This window comes from Schistocerca cancellata, chromosome 7 (genome assembly GCF_023864275.1).
Source record: "Schistocerca cancellata isolate TAMUIC-IGC-003103 chromosome 7, iqSchCanc2.1, whole genome shotgun sequence".
In the NCBI taxonomy this organism is placed as follows: Eukaryota; Metazoa; Arthropoda; class Insecta; order Orthoptera; family Acrididae; genus Schistocerca; species Schistocerca cancellata.
In genome coordinates this window covers 542,213,669-542,230,573 of record NC_064632.1, presented here as the reverse complement: position 1 = coordinate 542,230,573, position 16,905 = coordinate 542,213,669, and the positions used below count along the sequence as shown (strand labels likewise).

General features: G+C 45.1%; 1 protein-coding gene across 1 annotated transcript in view; it reads right to left on the bottom strand.

The window, feature by feature from the left end:
* The window catches only part of LOC126092515 (uncharacterized), a 698,582-nt gene that overhangs the window by 405,665 nt on the left and 276,012 nt on the right, over window positions 1-16,905 (bottom strand). The gene's annotated exons all lie outside the window — the stretch shown is intronic.

Here is a 16,905-nt window from a genome sequence, read left to right as displayed (position 1 = left end):
TACCCAGAACAACCACCTCTGTTCGTAATAACGACCTTGATACGCCTGGACACTGAGTCAAACAAAGCTTGGATGGCGTGTACAGGTACAGCTGTCCATGCAGCTTCAACACGATACCACAGTTCATCAAGAGAAGTGACTGGTGTATTGTGACGAGCCAGTTTCTCGGCCACCATTTACAAGACGTTTTCAATTGGTGAGAAATCTGGAGAATGTGCTGGCCAGGGCAGCAGTAGAACATTTTCTGTATCCAGAAAGGCCTGACAGGACGTGCAACATGCGGTCGTCCATTATCCTGTTGAAATGTAGGGTTTCCCAGGGATCGAATGAAGGGTAGAGCCACGGGTCGTAACACATCTGAAATGTAATGTCCACTGTTCAACGTGCCGTCAATGCGAACAGGAGGTGACCGAGACTTGTAGCCAATGGCACCCCATACCATCACGCCGGGTAATATGCCAGTATGGCGATGACGAATAAACGCTTCCAATGTGCGTTCACCGCGATGTCGCCGAACACGGATGCGACCATCATGATGCTGTAAACAGAACCTGGAGTCATCCGAAAAAATGACGTTTTGCCATTCGTGCACCCAGGTTCGTCGTTGAGTGCACCATCGCAGGCGCTCCTGTCTGTGATGCAGCGTCAAGGGTAACCGCAGCCATGGTCTCCGAGCTGATAGTCGATGCCGCTGCAAACGTCGTCGAACTGTTCGTGCAGATGGTTGTTGTTGTCTTTCAAACGTCCCCATCTGTTGACTCAGGCATCGAGACGTGGCTGCACGATCCGTTACAGCCATGCGGATAAGATGCCTGTCATCTCGACTGTTAGTGATACGAGGCCGTTGGGATCCCGCACGGCGTTCCGTATTACCCTCCTGAACCCACCGATTCCATATTGTGCTAACAATCATTGGATCTAGACCAACGTGAGCAGCAATGTCGTGATAACGTAAACCGCAATCGCGATAGGCTACAATCCGACCTTTATCAAAGTCGGAACGTGATGGTAAGCATTTCTCCTCCTTACACGAGGCATCATAACAACGTTTCACCAGACAACGGCGGTCAACTGCTGCTTGTGTGCGAGAAATCGGTTGGAAACTTTCCTCACGTCAGCACGTTGTAGGTGTCGCCACAGGCGCCAACCTTGTGTGAATGCTCTGAAAAGCTAATCATTTGCATATCACAGCATCTTCTTCCTGTAGGTTAAATTTCGCATCTGTAGCACGTCATCTATGTGGTGTAGCAGTTTTAATGGCGAGCAGTGTATATTCAGATTATCGAACAATCGCCCTTATTTCACATGCTAGCAAAGTTATGTTGAAAATCTTACAAAATAGATTTCGCCAATATCTAGATCGATAGCTACCAGAAGAACAAGCTGGATTTAGGAAAGGAAGAGGAACTAAAGATCAAATCGCTAACATTCGGTGGATTATGGAAAAAGCGAGAGAATTCCAGGAAGATGTGTACCTCTGCTTTATTGACTACGCCAAAGCCTTTGACTGCGTCGATCACAACAAATTATGGAACGTACTGAAAAACATGGGTGTACCAGATCACCTCATTCATCTGATACAGAGTTTATACCTTGACCAAGAAGCCACGGTGAGAACTATGTATGGAACAACGAAATGGATAGGAGATTCAGAAAGGGGTCCGGCAAGGGTGCATACTATCACCGTACTTATTCAATCTGTATGCAGTACATGTTATGAGGAATGCGAGGCTATATGAAGGAGAAACAGGAATTAAAACAGCTGGAATAAATGTAAACAACCTCAGGTACGCGGATGATACGATCCTGTTGGCAGAAAGTGAAGAAGAATTGAAGAACACTCTTACTGAAGGTGAAAGACGAAAGTGAAAAGGCCGGTCTTATGCTGAATGTGGAGAAAACGAATATTATGGCAACTACACCTACAAATTCGTGGGATATAGCTGAAGAAACCATGGAGGTAGTGACCACATTCAGTTATCTCGGTTCCCAGATCTCTGCTGATGGCGACTGCAGCCATGAAATCCGGAGACGCCTGTTGCTCGGTAGACAGGCGATGTCAAACCTTGACAAGGTTATAAGGTCCAGAGATATAACACTAGCAACAAATATCCGTATTGTGAGGGCTATGGTCTTTCCAGTTGTGATGTATGGATGTGAGACCTGGACCATTAGAAAGGCTGAACGGCGAAGAATTGACTCCTTCGAATTGTGGTGTTGGAGGAAACGTCTTAGAGTTCCATGGACTGCAAAGAGAACCAACAGATCAATATTGGAGCAAAAAAACCAGATTTCTCCCTGGAAGATCTAATGTTAAAACAAAAGCTGACCTACTTTGGACACACAATGCGAAGGCATGCCTCGCTGGAAAAAAACATTAATGCTGGGGAAGATTGAAGGAACTAGAAGAAGAGGACGTCAGAGGATGAGATGGAGCGATGGCATCACAGAAGCAATGTGTTCCAACCTGGAAGGTCTACGGGAGAAAGTGCAAGACAGGAAAAAGTGGCGTGATTTGGTTCATGGGGTCACGAAGAGTCGGAACCGAATAAACGAATAGAGAGAGAGTGTGTATATTCATAGTCCTTATGTGCAATGTACGTTGTCGATAGTAGAATCATTCTACAGTCAGCTTCAGCTGCCGGTTCCTAAATATTCTCAGTAGCGTTTCCCGAAAAGAACGTCGCCTTTCTTCTCCAGGCATTCCTATTTGACTTCCCGAACCATCTTCGTGTCACTTGCGTGTTGTTCGAATCTACCGGTAATAAACGTAGCAGCCCGCAGCTAAATTGCTTCGTTGACTTCCTTTAATCCCACCTGGTGCGGATACCAAACAGTTGAGCAGAATATTTCGCATTAGCGTCCTATACAATTCCCAAAATTCTCCAAATAAAGTGAAGAAGTCCATTCGTCTTGCCTACCACAACCCTCACATGCTCCTTTCATATCATATCGCTTTCCAGCCTTACGCTCAGATACTTAAACAATTTGACTGTGCCAAGCAGGACAGTACTAATGCTGTATCCGAACATGACAAATTTGTTTTTCCTACTCACCCTAATTAACTTACATTTTTCTACATTTACAACCAGCTGCCATTCATCACAACGGCTAGAAATCTTGTCTAAGCCATTTTGTATCATCCTACATTCACTCATCATCGACACCTTCCCGTACGCCACAGCATCATGAGGAAAAACAATCGCACATCGCTGCCAACACTGTCCGCCAGATCGTTTATGTTCATAGAAAATATGAGCGGTCCTTCACGCTTCCCTGGGGCTCTCCTGAGGACGCTCTTGTCTCTGATAGAATACACGCCGTCGAGGACAACATACTGGGTCCTGTAACTTAAGAAATCTTCGAGCCACTTATATCTGTGAACCTACTCACAGGCTCGTATCTTCGTTAACAGTCTGCAGTGGTGCGTCGTGTCAAACGCGTATCGGAAATCTATGAATATGGTATCCACCTGCTGCCCTTCATCGATAGTTCGCAGTATGTCATGTCAGCAAAGGACGAGCTCAGTTTCACACGAGGGATGCGTTCTAAAACCGTGCTGACTCGTGGGCATAACCTTTTCAGTCGCCGGGAAAGTTATTGTATTCGAACTCAGAATATATTCTAAAATTCTGCAACAAACCGATATTAAAGATATTGGCCAGTAATTTTGCGGGTCCGTTCCTTTACTCTTCTTAGATAGACGAGTGACGTGCGCTTTGTTCCAGTCGCTTGAGGCGTTTTGCTAGGCGCAAGATTCGCGATAAATGCAAGCTAAGTAAGTCCGTCTTCACACTACGGGTTCCATAAAAGGTCAAAGAAGAGCGAATCGTTAAGTATTATCGCGTAATAGGGGAGAGAGAGTGTCACGGTTGTTATAAGCGAGTATGGGTGGCACTCATCAAAACAACGCCGTTTTTCGTTTGGTCGAGATATTTTTACTAAATTGTACCCGCCAATTTTCTCCTGTCAGAGCGAGAATATCTTGTCCGCTTCCACCTACTTAGGGTGAAATGACCGTCGTGAAAAACTAAGACAAATAAGAGTATGCCGAGGAAGATTCAGGTGTTCATCTTTCCCACGTGCAATTCGATAGTAGAACGGAAGAGAAACAGTCTGACATTGGTACCACGGCGCTCCGGCGAAACACGCGAGTAATGAAGTAGGTGTAGGCACATCTATCACACCAAAGCTGCCTCGAGGCAGAGACTAATTAGTAATGACAAAGTACTAGAGTTGCGCAGGCCAAATGGAAGAAGAAATTTTGTTATCCTTTGTCAGTTTCCTTTTTTCTTCCCAAATTTTCTCGTCCTACGAATTCTTCATTTCTTCTCCAGTGTAAATACTACGTGCAATATCTTAAGCCCTAGAATACATCGTCCATGAACAGCTGACGGATTACCTCAAAACTCACAGCATCCATGACAAATATCAGTCAGGCTTTCGAAAGCACCATAGTACAGCAACTGCATTAATCAAAGTAACTGATGACATTAAACATGCTATGGACAGACGTGAAGCTACCATCCTAACACTGCTTGACTTTAGCAAGGCTTTTGATACAGTTGACTTGGATATATTACTAATTAAAATGAAACAGCTGAATTTCTCAAACAGCGCAATACACTGGTTCGACAGCTACCTCAGAAACAGAAGTCGACAAGTCATTTGTGGGTCGGAAAAGTCATCATGGAAAAACGTGCGCTCTGGAGTTCCCCAAGGCTCCGTCCTTCGTCCATTACTCTTCTCACTGTACATTAATGATATTTCTTCAGTGATTCACTCCTGCAACTACCATCTATATGCCGACGACATCCAACTGTACATATGTGCGAGCCCCAAGAACATTGCTGACGCAGTAGCGAGTACGAATGCAGATCTTTGCTCTGTTTCTCGATGGGCACAGAACCTAGGTCTGAAACTGAACCCCAAGAAATTCCAGGTCATACTTATATCTCATCCAAAGTTAATCAGCCGGTACTTTCGCGAAACAGTCCCTCAAATATTTCTCAATGGTACCCAACTACCATACCAAAAAAACAGTAAAAGGCCTAGGAATGATCTTGGATGAACACCTAAACTGGGAAGAACAAACAGTCATAGCTTGCCGGAAATCGCTCTCCTCCCTACATGCAATTCAAAAATTTAGAAAAACATTTCCAACCCATGTTAAACAAAAATTAGTCCAAACACTAGTTTTGCCTAATCTTTACTACTGCGATGTAGTTCAACACGGCACAAATAGTGAAAATTCGAGATGCCTCGAGCTAGTGATGAATGCTTGCGTTAGATATATGTGCAATATACGGTTGTATGATCATATCAGTCCTCCATACTCCCAGCTAGGTTGGATACGCCCACATAAGGCATGCGATCTCCACACGATGTGCTTACTTCATCGATTTCTTAGCCACTGGTGCCCCCAATACTTATCTTCTCACATTAAACACCTATCATCATTCCACAACCGCAATACCTGATCGGATACGTCTAGCATCTTGGCTGTACCTTTACATAACACAAAATTTTTCTCAGTGTCATTCTGCATCTCACACATACGACTATGGAACGCGCTCCCCTGTGATCTGCGTCTTATCCAGAACCACTCAACATTCAAGCGGGAACTCAAAACTTACATTTTAGGGACGGTATAGCCACCATTGTTGTGCCCCTCTCATCTCTTTCTTTCTCCTCTTCATCATAGCTTCGAACTTTACCATTCTATTTCTCTTCCTCTAACCTTTCTACCTCTTCTATATCTCCTTCACCATTCTATCGTTTTATGTCTCTGCTCGATGAGAATAACTCACAAGCTGCAAGAACATAACGAGAAAATTCCCAACTAGCAATAGGAGTGACATTCATAAAATAAAAATATGTTTACTTTCATATACATAGTCATTACTATTATTATTAATATTATTATTATTATTATTGATTGTTATAATTATTATTTTGATTGTTATAATTATCATTGTACTACTGTTATAATCTCTATTTTTTTCTTTAACATTAATACTGTATAACACGTCATATGTCCTTAATGTTCTGTAGAAACTGAAATTCGTTCAATCTGGGTATGCCTGGTTAGGTGTAAGAGAGGGCCTGAAGGCCCTAATCTTGCCAGGTAAAATAAATGCATAAATGCATAAATAAATAAATGGGCTACTGCTCAGCCGCTACGCCACGCATCTTGTCGCCTCACTTCCGCGTTGACTCAGCCTGAATGAGTTACCCAACTGCAGGACTTCAGAAACGATACAGAAGTGAGTTATCTTTCCGCTCCTGTGTCCGATGCCCGTAAATGGTACAGCAGAACACATGTTACAAAAGGATGCCGTTGTCCTTTACACTGTTATTACAGATGGCTGTGTTACAGAACGTAATCCTCGGCCAGGAGGTAAAACACCTGGGCAGGTGCGCTCTGGACAGGTAGCGGCCGTGTAGCGCGGACAGCTGGAGGCGAGAGGCACGGACTAACCTCTCCCACCTCCCTTGTCCGGGTCGCGAGCCGCCGTGCGACACAAACACGCCGCCACGCCATCTCTCAAGAGGCCACTAACGGCCGCTGCCCGCACTTTGTCTCTGGACCCAATTTAAGGGAGCCGGCGAGCAGATGTTGCCCAAACTTCTGCCGCGGGAGAAAGAGTTTTATGGCCGCCAAGAGGTTCCGAGTTGGCTACCGCCGCGGCGGAATTTTCGGCCCTGACACCGGCGACAGAGAAGGTGGGGAGGAATGTCCCACAACACGGCGTATTTCTCGCCGCAGACGTAAATTACACGCTACTCAAAAAAGAAATACCCGTCTTTCCCGCCGGTCTCTTTTCCTTACTCGTTTACAGCAGCTGTGGAAGATGTGAAAAATTAGGAAAAGAGCAGAGTGAGACAACGTAAGCTACCGCAAACGCACATGTGCAGCCGTGGGACGTATAGGGCTTCCGATGTCGAAAGGACTTTGTGAAATCCAGAATGAGATTCTCACTTTGCAGCGAGGTGTGCGCTGATATGAAACTTCCTGGCAGATTAAAATTGTGTGCCGGACCGAGACTCGAACTCGGGAGCTTTGCCTTTCGCGGGCGGTGCTCTGCCACCTGAGCTACCCAAGCACGACTCACGGCACGTCCTCACAGCCAGGAAGTTTCAACTTTGTGAAATGTTTTTCATATGTAGTCCTGTTGAATGCTTATGCTGTCAGTCTCCAATACAATCGAGCTGCAGTCACTAGCACATGCTCAGTTCTCTTCGCCAAGACTTACCAATATGCCTGATACAAATCAGGATATTTATAGTATCACCAGCGAAAATTTAAAATCCTCCTGAATTTTGTTTTATATTATGTTCTCCGTCGTGTGTACTATGTCAATAAATTACGACCATTTTATGTTCATGTTGTAAAAAACGTAATATTTTAAGCACTTCTTTGCAGAATATAATTTATAATGATCTGGTATTATAATAATAAGTTACTCACAATTTTTAGTTAACTATATTTCTATGAGAAACGCTAAAGTAAAAAAATCAACAAAGCACGAATGTAAACCGTCAAATAGCAACAAGAACATAAAACAACTCTAAGTAAAGTAGGTCTGTTTATAAATAATTCTTCTGCTACCAGTCATGATTTTCTTTATTTACTTTCCACTTCACCGGTTTCGGGAAATGATTCCCATTTTCAAGTGCGTTATTTGTGTGTATTATTCTACGTGATGTTGTCGATGTGTGAGAGTCTGCTTCATTTCACTGACTTTAAGTTTTGTTATGATCCATTTGTGCAGACTCTCACACATACTAAACATCACACACAATTTGCTGTACACTTTAAACGTCGAAAATATCTTACATAAACAAAACAGTTACAAACATGTTCCTACAAGTCTTGTAGGAAGAAAACTTAAAGTCAACGAAATGAGGCAGACTGTCACAGAGCGATAACATTAAACAGAAATGGCATAATACGCACAAACAACGCACTTGAAAACGGGAATCATTTCCCGAAACCCGTCGAATAAAAAGTAAATAAAGAAAACCATGACTGGCAGTAGACGAATTATTTATAAACAAACCTACTGATTTCACAGTCGCAGTCTTTCAAACCCATTTATAACGGATCAAAGACGCGCGGTGTGGCCGCGTGGTTAGAGGCGCCATGTGACGGATTGCGCGGCCCCTGCCGCCGGAGGTTCGAGTCCTCCCTCGGACAAGGGTGTGTGTGTTGTTCTTAGCATAAGTTAGTTTAAGTAGGGTGTAAGTCTAGGGACCGATGACCTGAGCAGTTTGGTGCCTTAGGAATTCACACACATTTGAATGGATCAAACCAGATTCTAACTAAAATAAATAATTAGAGTAATGCTGAATGTTAAGATATTGTAATTAGATATGTTGAAAAGCACATTGTGGTGACAGAACACTGTGTAAAGCTTATCTGCAGAAAATTGTATTTCGGAAATCAGGTTTATTACACATGGATGTATTTGGCTTGAAAGCTTCTTTTATTTTTGTTGTAACAAAAGTTTTTATACTTAAAAATTAGTTAATTGTGATGAGGTATTTTGCAAAATTTCAGATTATGGCAAACGTTGATCATACTGTTTTCAGAACCGTTAGTTACATGTCAAATTAAATATGAAAACGTTTTTTATGCATCATCGTTTCGAAGACATTCCTTCTGAACCTAATATGCCATAGTACCTTTCGGGCTGTGTTTTTTCCCTTAAAAGTGAAATTGATTACAAAGAAAAAAAATATTTATTGCTTTTCTTTGCCCCCTCTACACACACGTCAAGTATCATCAAGATCCTTTATTTACATATGGGAATGTTGCCTAGCAAGTAAGTATTATTGGAGCAAAGCTTAATTTGTTTGGTTTTCACAGTTCAAAAACCACTCTATGAGAGGAAGGTGCATTTAACTGAACTTGTGCTGAGACAATCAGAATTGTTTGATATGTATCTGTCGAGGCAACAATTTGTAGACAGATAGTGAAACATATAAAGTACAGTATATTACTGCAGCCTTCGTTCTGACGGGGCTGACTGCCCTGTAGTATGTGAAACGTGGACGATAAACAGTACTCCCAAGTACAGTAAGCGAGGTGTTACAAAATTCTGAAGACTATTTATTTCATTTCATACACTCCTGGAAATTGAAATAAGAACACCGTGAATTCATTGTCCCAGGAAGGAGAAACTTTATTGACACATTCCTGGGGTCAGATACATCACATGATCACACTGACAGAACCACAGGCACATAGACACAGGCAACAGAGCATGCACAATGTCGGCACTAGTACAGTGTATATCCACCTTTCGCAGCAATGCAGGCTGCTATTCTCCCATGGAGACGATCGTAGAGTTGCTGGATGTAGTCCTGTGGAACGGCTTGCCATGCCATTTCCACCTGGCGCCTCAGTTGGACCAGCGTTCGTGCTGGACGTGCAGACCGCGTGAGACGACGCTTCATCCAGTCCCAAACATGCTCAATGGGGGACAGATCCGGAGATCTTGCTGGCCAGGGTAGTTGACTTACACCTTCGAGAGCACGTTGGGTGGCACGGGATACATGCGGACGTGCATTGTCCTGTTGGAACAGCAAGTTCCCTTGCCGGTCTAGAAATGGTAGAACGATGGGTTCGATGACGGTTTGGATGTACCGTGCACTATTCAGTGTCCCCTCGACGATCACCAGTGGTGTACGGCCAGTGTAGGAGATCGCTCCCCACACCATGATGCCGGGTGTTGGCCCTGTGTGCCTCGGTCGTATGCAGTCCTGATTGTGGCGCTCACCTGAACGGCGCCAAACACGCATACGACCATCATTGGCACCAAGGCAGAAGCGACTCTCATCGCTGAAGACGACACGTCTCCATTCGTCCCTCCATTCACGCCTGTCGCGACACCATTGGAGGCGGGCTGCACGATGTTGGGGCGTGAGCGGAAGACGGCCTAACGGTGTGCGGGACCGTAGCCCAGCTTCATGGAGACGGTTGCGAATGGTCCTCGCCGATACCCCAGGAGCAAGTGTCGCTAATTTGCTGGGAAGTGGCGGTGCGGTCCCCTACGGCACTGCGTAGGATCCTACGGTCTTGGCGTGCATCCGTGCGTCGCTGCGGTCCGGTCCCAGGTCGACGGGCACGTGCACCTTCCGCCGACCACTGGCGACAACATCGATGTACTGTGGAGACCTCACGCCCCACGTGTTGAGCAATTCGGCGGTACGTCCATCCGGCCTCCCGCATGCCCACTATACACCCTCGCTCAAAGTCCGTCAACTGCACATACGGTTCACGTCCACGCTGTCGCGGCATGCTACCAGTGTTAAAGACTGCGATGGAGCTCCGTATGCCACGGCAAACTGGCTGACATTGACGGCGGCGGTGCACAAATGCTGCGCAGCTAGCGCCATTCGACGGCCAACACCGCGGTTCCTGGTGTGTCCGCTGTGCCGTGCGTGTGATCATTGCTTGTACAGCCCTCTCGCAGTGTCCGGAGCAAGTATGGTGGGTCTGACACACCGGTGTCAATGTGTTCTTTTTTCCATTTCCAGGAGTGTATATTTCATTAGCCGTACAGAATAACCCACCACTTTGAAATGTAAAGTGGGTCGGATGCTTCTAAATCTAACAGCAAAGACTTCTCATTGTTACGATCTTATTGGTATACAGTTATTAACGCTTTTTTAAATAATATTAAGGACGTAATATATAAAAATTTCTCTAAGGTTACAGCGAATTGAATGCTTAACAATTGTTAAAATGGTTCTATACAATTTCTTTCTGCCTAGTTAATGATAATATAATTTATATAATGCAAATTTCAAAGAAAAATAGAAAAGACTGTATGGGTAGTTAACATAATTAATGAAGTCGTACTAAATCGAACTGGGGACAAAATAACTCTGTGGAACAACTTGACTAAAAGGAATACCACATTCTGAGGTGCGGAGGAATAATTAACTTATTAATGGAGGGAAATGTGGGAGCTAAGGGAAGTCAAGGCATGACTAGAATAAGGAGGTTCAGGTTGATGTAGGGTGCAGTACTTGCGTAGACATGAAAGGACTTGCACAAGATAGACGAAGGTAGAGAGCCGCATGGGACCAGTCTTCGGACTGATGATCACAACAACAGTTGTCTGTTCACTTGCTGCTTCAATGTGCAACTAGGGAAAGTGGTTGAACGGCGGTGAAAACACGAATAGGCAGCAACACGTTCGACGTTCACGCTTCGTCATAGAACTTGGAGAGAACCGTGTACAGAGGAATCGACCGCCATCTGTAGCAGATTGGACGACAGATAACAATGCTGGTACACTGACCTGGGAGCACGCTATCAAGATAATGAAACGGGCAGAAGGAAGGAAGATTAGAGTTAGCGTCCGGTCGACACCGAAGTATGAAAACAGCCGGAGACGCCGGTTTCCCGGTCATTCGTTCGTTTAGCGTGGCTCATTCGTTTTGTCAACGAGAACGTCAGCGCCGCCGAGTCCAGTCTCGCTATTAATGCTGTCTCATAGCGATAATATGGTGACGACGTAAGCGACAGTTGAGGGCTCCCTTGCCTGGGTTCGACGCTACGACCTGCGACCTGCTCGGGGCAAAGAGATACACTGGCGCTGTGGCGTGCATCACAGTTCGCGACACAGCAGGTCTTACGAGTTGTAGCGACGGTCTCTGATCGGGTAACGAGTTACTACACTACTGGCCATTAAAATTGCTACACCACGAAGATGACGTGCTACAGATGCGAAATTTAACCGAGAGGAAGATGTTGCTGTGATATGCAAATTATTTATCTTTTCAGAGCATTCACACAAGGCTGCCGCCGGTGGCGACACCTACAACGTGCTGACATGAGGAAAGTTTCCATCCCATTTCTCATACACAAACAGCAGTTGACCGGCGATGCCTGGTGAAACGTTCTTGTGATTCCTCGTGTAACGAGGAGAAATGCGTACCATCACGTTTCCGACTTTGATAAAGGTCGGATTGTAGCCTATCGCGATTGCGGTTTGTCGTATCGCGACATTGGTGCTCGCGTTGGTCGAGATCCAATGACTGTTAGCAGAATATGGAATCAGTGGGTTCAAGAGGGTAATACGGAACGCCGTGCTAGATCCCAACGGCCTCGTATCAGTAGCAGTCGAGATAACAGACATCTTATCCGCATGGCTATAACGGATCGTGCAGCCACGTCTCGATCCCTGAGCCAACAGATGGGGACATTTGCAAGACAACAAACATCGACGACGTTTGCAGCAGCATGGACTATGAGCTCGGAGACCATGGTTGCGGTTGACCCTGGCTGCTGCATCACAGACAGGAGTGCCTGCGATGGTGTATTCAACGATGAACCTGGGTGCACGAATGGCAAAACGTCATTTTTTCGGATGAATCCAGGTTCTGTTTACAGCATAATGATGGTCACATCCGCGTTTGACGACATCGCGATGAACGCACATTGGGAGCGTGTATTTGTCATCACCATACTGGCGTATCACCCTGCGTGATGGTATGGGATGCCATTGGTTACACGTCTCGGTCACGTCCTGTTCGCGTTGACGGGACTTCGAACAGTGGACGTTACATTTCAGATGTGTTACAACCCGTGGCTCTACCCTTCATTCGATCCCTGCGAAACCCTGCATTTCAGTAGGATAACGCACGACCGCATGTTGCAGGGGCTGTACGGGCCTTTCTGGATACAGAAAATGTTCTACTGCTGCCCTGGCCAGCACATTCTCCAGATCTCCCACCAATTGAAAACGTCTGGTCAATGGTGACCGAGAAATTGGCTCGTCACAATACGCCAGTCACTACTCTTGATGAACTGTGGTATCGTGTTGAAGTTGCATGGGCAGCTGTACCTGTACACGCCATCCAAGCTCTGTTTGACTCAATGCCCAAGCCTATCAAGGCCATTATTACGGCAAAAGGTGGTTGTCCTGGGTGTTCATTTCTCAGGTTGTATGCACCCAAATTGCGTGAAAATGTAATCACACGTCAGTTCTAGTATAATATATTTGTCCAATGAATACCCGTTTATAATCTGCATTTTTTCTTGGTGTTGCATTTTTAATGGCCAGTAGTGTATTTCAGACGAATTTAATAATTCTTAACTGCTCATTTAAATATATGCAAGCTCGTGATGACACATGACAGATGACAAGGCTATAACCTTCAGTAGGTACTTTCTTGTTGGCGTACTGATTTTCCGTGGGCCCTGGACGGAGCCGAGTGTTCGCGGTGTCCAAGGGATAGGCAAAATAGTGTGAACACCTGTACTTACTTGGGAATGATTTATTAATCAGTGGATGGACCCCCATTTGCCCATAATACAGCTGTGATTCTTCTTGAATACTGTTATAAAAAGATTGTGTACTCTCCAATGGAATTTTATGCCACTCTTAGATCAGAATCTCTTCCAACTCCTGTAGTGACGAGGGAGGCGGTAATCTGCTCCGGAGTCTGCGCTCCAATACAGGTCACAAGGGTTTGATAATGTCAAGTTCGGGGACTGCGCTGGCCAGGGAAAACGGTGCAGTTCACTTGCATGCTGCTCAAACCACTATTGTACTGTCCTGGCTGATTGAATGGGTGTATTATCGTCCTAAATAAGGCATTATTGTTGGGGAACAACATTTGCATCATGGGATGCACCTGACCACCTAAAATGTTCACATGATCGTTGGCTTTAACACGGCCTTTGAGAGTAATGATGGGACCATTGAACACCATCACACTTCCACCTCCATGATAAACCGTTGGAATGGAGCAATCATGATTGTAGGCTTCTTTCGGCGTTCTCCAGACGTAAACCAGGTCCGACGCTGGAAATAACGAAAACGTTGACTCGTCGGACCATATGACGTGTTTCCACTGATCAGCCGTCCAGGATTTATGCTCCTGACGCCATGTTTTACGCTTCTTTGTTCTGGTTGTCGTCACTAATGGTTTCGGTACAGCAGCTCGTTCATGAATATTCGCTTTATAGAGTTCTCGGCGGACAGTGTCGATAGACTCGGGGTCTCGAAGATGGCTATTGAGCTCTGTAGTCTAGCCGCCGTAGTTTTGTGTGTTTTTTTTTTTTTTTACACAATTCGTGTTGGCGTAAGACGATCTCTGTCATTTAGTTTTAATTTGCTCCCACTTTTACGTTTACTCGATGATGTCTTTCCATGTTTTGTGTAGGCTGTCTTGCCTGTTGAAACAGTTGTTCTTGAAATATTCAATAAGGTGACTGCCTTGGTTACTGACGCCCCAGCAAATCGGGCCCCCACAATCTGCCCTCTTTGGAACTCCGTTAGGTCTTTCACTGCACGTCGACGTCGGCCTCTGAATACAAATACGAAGTGTGCACTACTCGTAAACAACCTGCACTGATGCCTAGTCCGTACTGAATATACACAGCCCAGCACGACACGTGCCTTACCTGCGTTGTTGAGCCGGCCGGTGTGGCCGTGCAGTTCTAGGTGCTTCAGTCTGGAACCGCGTGACCGCTACGGTCGCAGGTTCGAATCCTGCCTCGGGCTTGGATGTGTGAGATGTCCTTAGGTTAGTTAGGTTTAAGTAGTTCTAAGTTCTAGGGGACTGATGACCACAGATGTTAAGTCCCATAGTGCTCAGAGCCATTTGCACCATTTTGCGTTGTTGATCGTCACACACAACCATCCCTTTACTACCACTGTTCACATTATTTTGCCTGTCCCATGTATGTCGGGCAAGGCCGGTAATGTGACGTCGGAAATTCCTCGCGGCGCACCTATTACTCGCGGACCTGAGCACACCTACATGCTTTCGATAACCTTGTAAGCGCTACGATGTATGCCGGCCCTTGCATCGAATCTTTAGAACTCTCATAGCTAGTTGACAACTTTCATTATCTCCCTGTAGGCTTTTCCCGCGAAGCATTTGAAATACGAACGTGCCACGGACTGGACTATGCGAGCTTCGGTCGCTTTCATACCTTTTCAGTTAAGATATCTTGCCATGTGTTAACTGCGCTATTTCCACTAATAATCTGGCCTTGTGGATTACTGTTTCCCGTAACGGAACGGCATCCTCAACTTTCATTTGTGTCATAGAATGCACCTAAATGACTTAGTAATAAAGAGAATGAATTTCCGCGATCATTGTGAGTGTCCTGTGGATAAAATCGTTTAGATGCTTAACATACTCGTATTTCTTTATTTATACCTCGCTTCGGATGGTGCAGTCACGAGAATTGTAATTAAGATCAAAGGAAAGTACAGCGGCAGGAATTTGTACACTGCATTTAGCTACAACAGATGTAAAATTAAAAAGTTAAAAAGCTTTCATAGTAGTCTCACCAAAACTTAGAACTTGCAAAACAAGGTTCATTGTCGCCACGAACAATTGTAGAACGATCGGAAATCCGACGCTGCCACGGTCATGGTTGCAGGAGAACTTCTCTGGGCGCAAAAAGTTGTTTCTCTGAAAGTAGTGAAGGAAGTGACAGTTTGGCAAAGATTATCCCCAATATTTGCAGTGCCCAAGAATATTCATAGTTCCGTTACCGCCAAACCTGCTGTGGTCATCTCATTAATAATACTTCAAAGCGTATGATTTAGCTGCTACCATTTCAGTCTTTCAGCACATTTACCGCTGTTACACGCAGTATAAAATTAGCATCGTGGCCGTGGCTCGCTGCAGTTACGGTAGCAACATACGTCCTGAAGAACTAGTAGCTAATTTATATTATAAAACTGGTACAAATTTTCATAGTTTCGTCGGTACTTTCTCACTAGCTACCAATCTGCGATGCACTTGCGTCGAATAAACTGTAGTTTAAATGTGTGTACCCCATCTAGCACACGTCAGTTTATTCTGAACCATATAGAACTGTCGGGTTAAAAACGCAGCTACCGGAATATTAACTAATCATAAATTTCTCTCTATCTCTCTCTTTCTTTCCAAATTGAGATATGTGGACAATTAACATGCAAGAATCTAGTAGAGCCAATAAATATACACTATGTGATCCAAAGTATCCGGACACCACCAAAAACATACGTTTTTCGTATTAAGTGCATTGTGCTACCACCTACTGCCAGGTACTCCATATCAACGACCTCAGTAGTCATTAGACACCGTGAGAGAGCAGAAAGGGGTTCTGCATGGAACTCACGGATTTCGAACGTAGTCAGGTGACTGGGAGTCACTTGCGTCATACGTCTGTACGCGACATTTCCACACTCCTAAACATCCACTCTTTCTGATGTGGTAGTGAAGTGCAAACGTGAAGGGACACGTACAGCACAAAAGCGACCTCGTATGTTGGCTGACAGCAACCGCCGACAGTTAAAGAGGGTCATAATGTGTATTTAGGCAGAGAAAGTCCAGACCATCATGCAGGAATTCCAAACTACATCATGATCCACTGCAAGTACTATGACGGTTAGGCGGGAGCTGAGAAAACTTGGATTTCGTGATCGAGCGGCTGCTCATAAGCCACACATCACGCCGGTAAATGGCAAACGACGCCTCGCTTGGTGAAGCGTAAACATTGCACGATTGAACAGTGGAAAAACGTTATGTGGAGTGACGAATTACGGTACACAATGTAGCGATCAGATGTCAGGGTGTGGATATGGCGAAAACCCGGTGAACGTCATCTGCCAGCGTGTGTAGTGCCGACAGTAAAATTCGGAGGCGGTGTTGTTATGGTGCGGTCTTGTTTCTCATGGAGGGGTCTTGCACTCCTTGTTGTTTTGCGTGGCACTATCACAGCACAGGCCTACATTGATGTTTTAAGCACCTTCTTGTTTCCCACTGTTGAAGAGAAATTGGGGATGGCGATTGCATCTTTCAACACGATCGAGCACCTGTTCATGATGCACGGCCTGTGGCGGAGTGGTTTCACGTCAATAACATCCCTGTAATGGACTG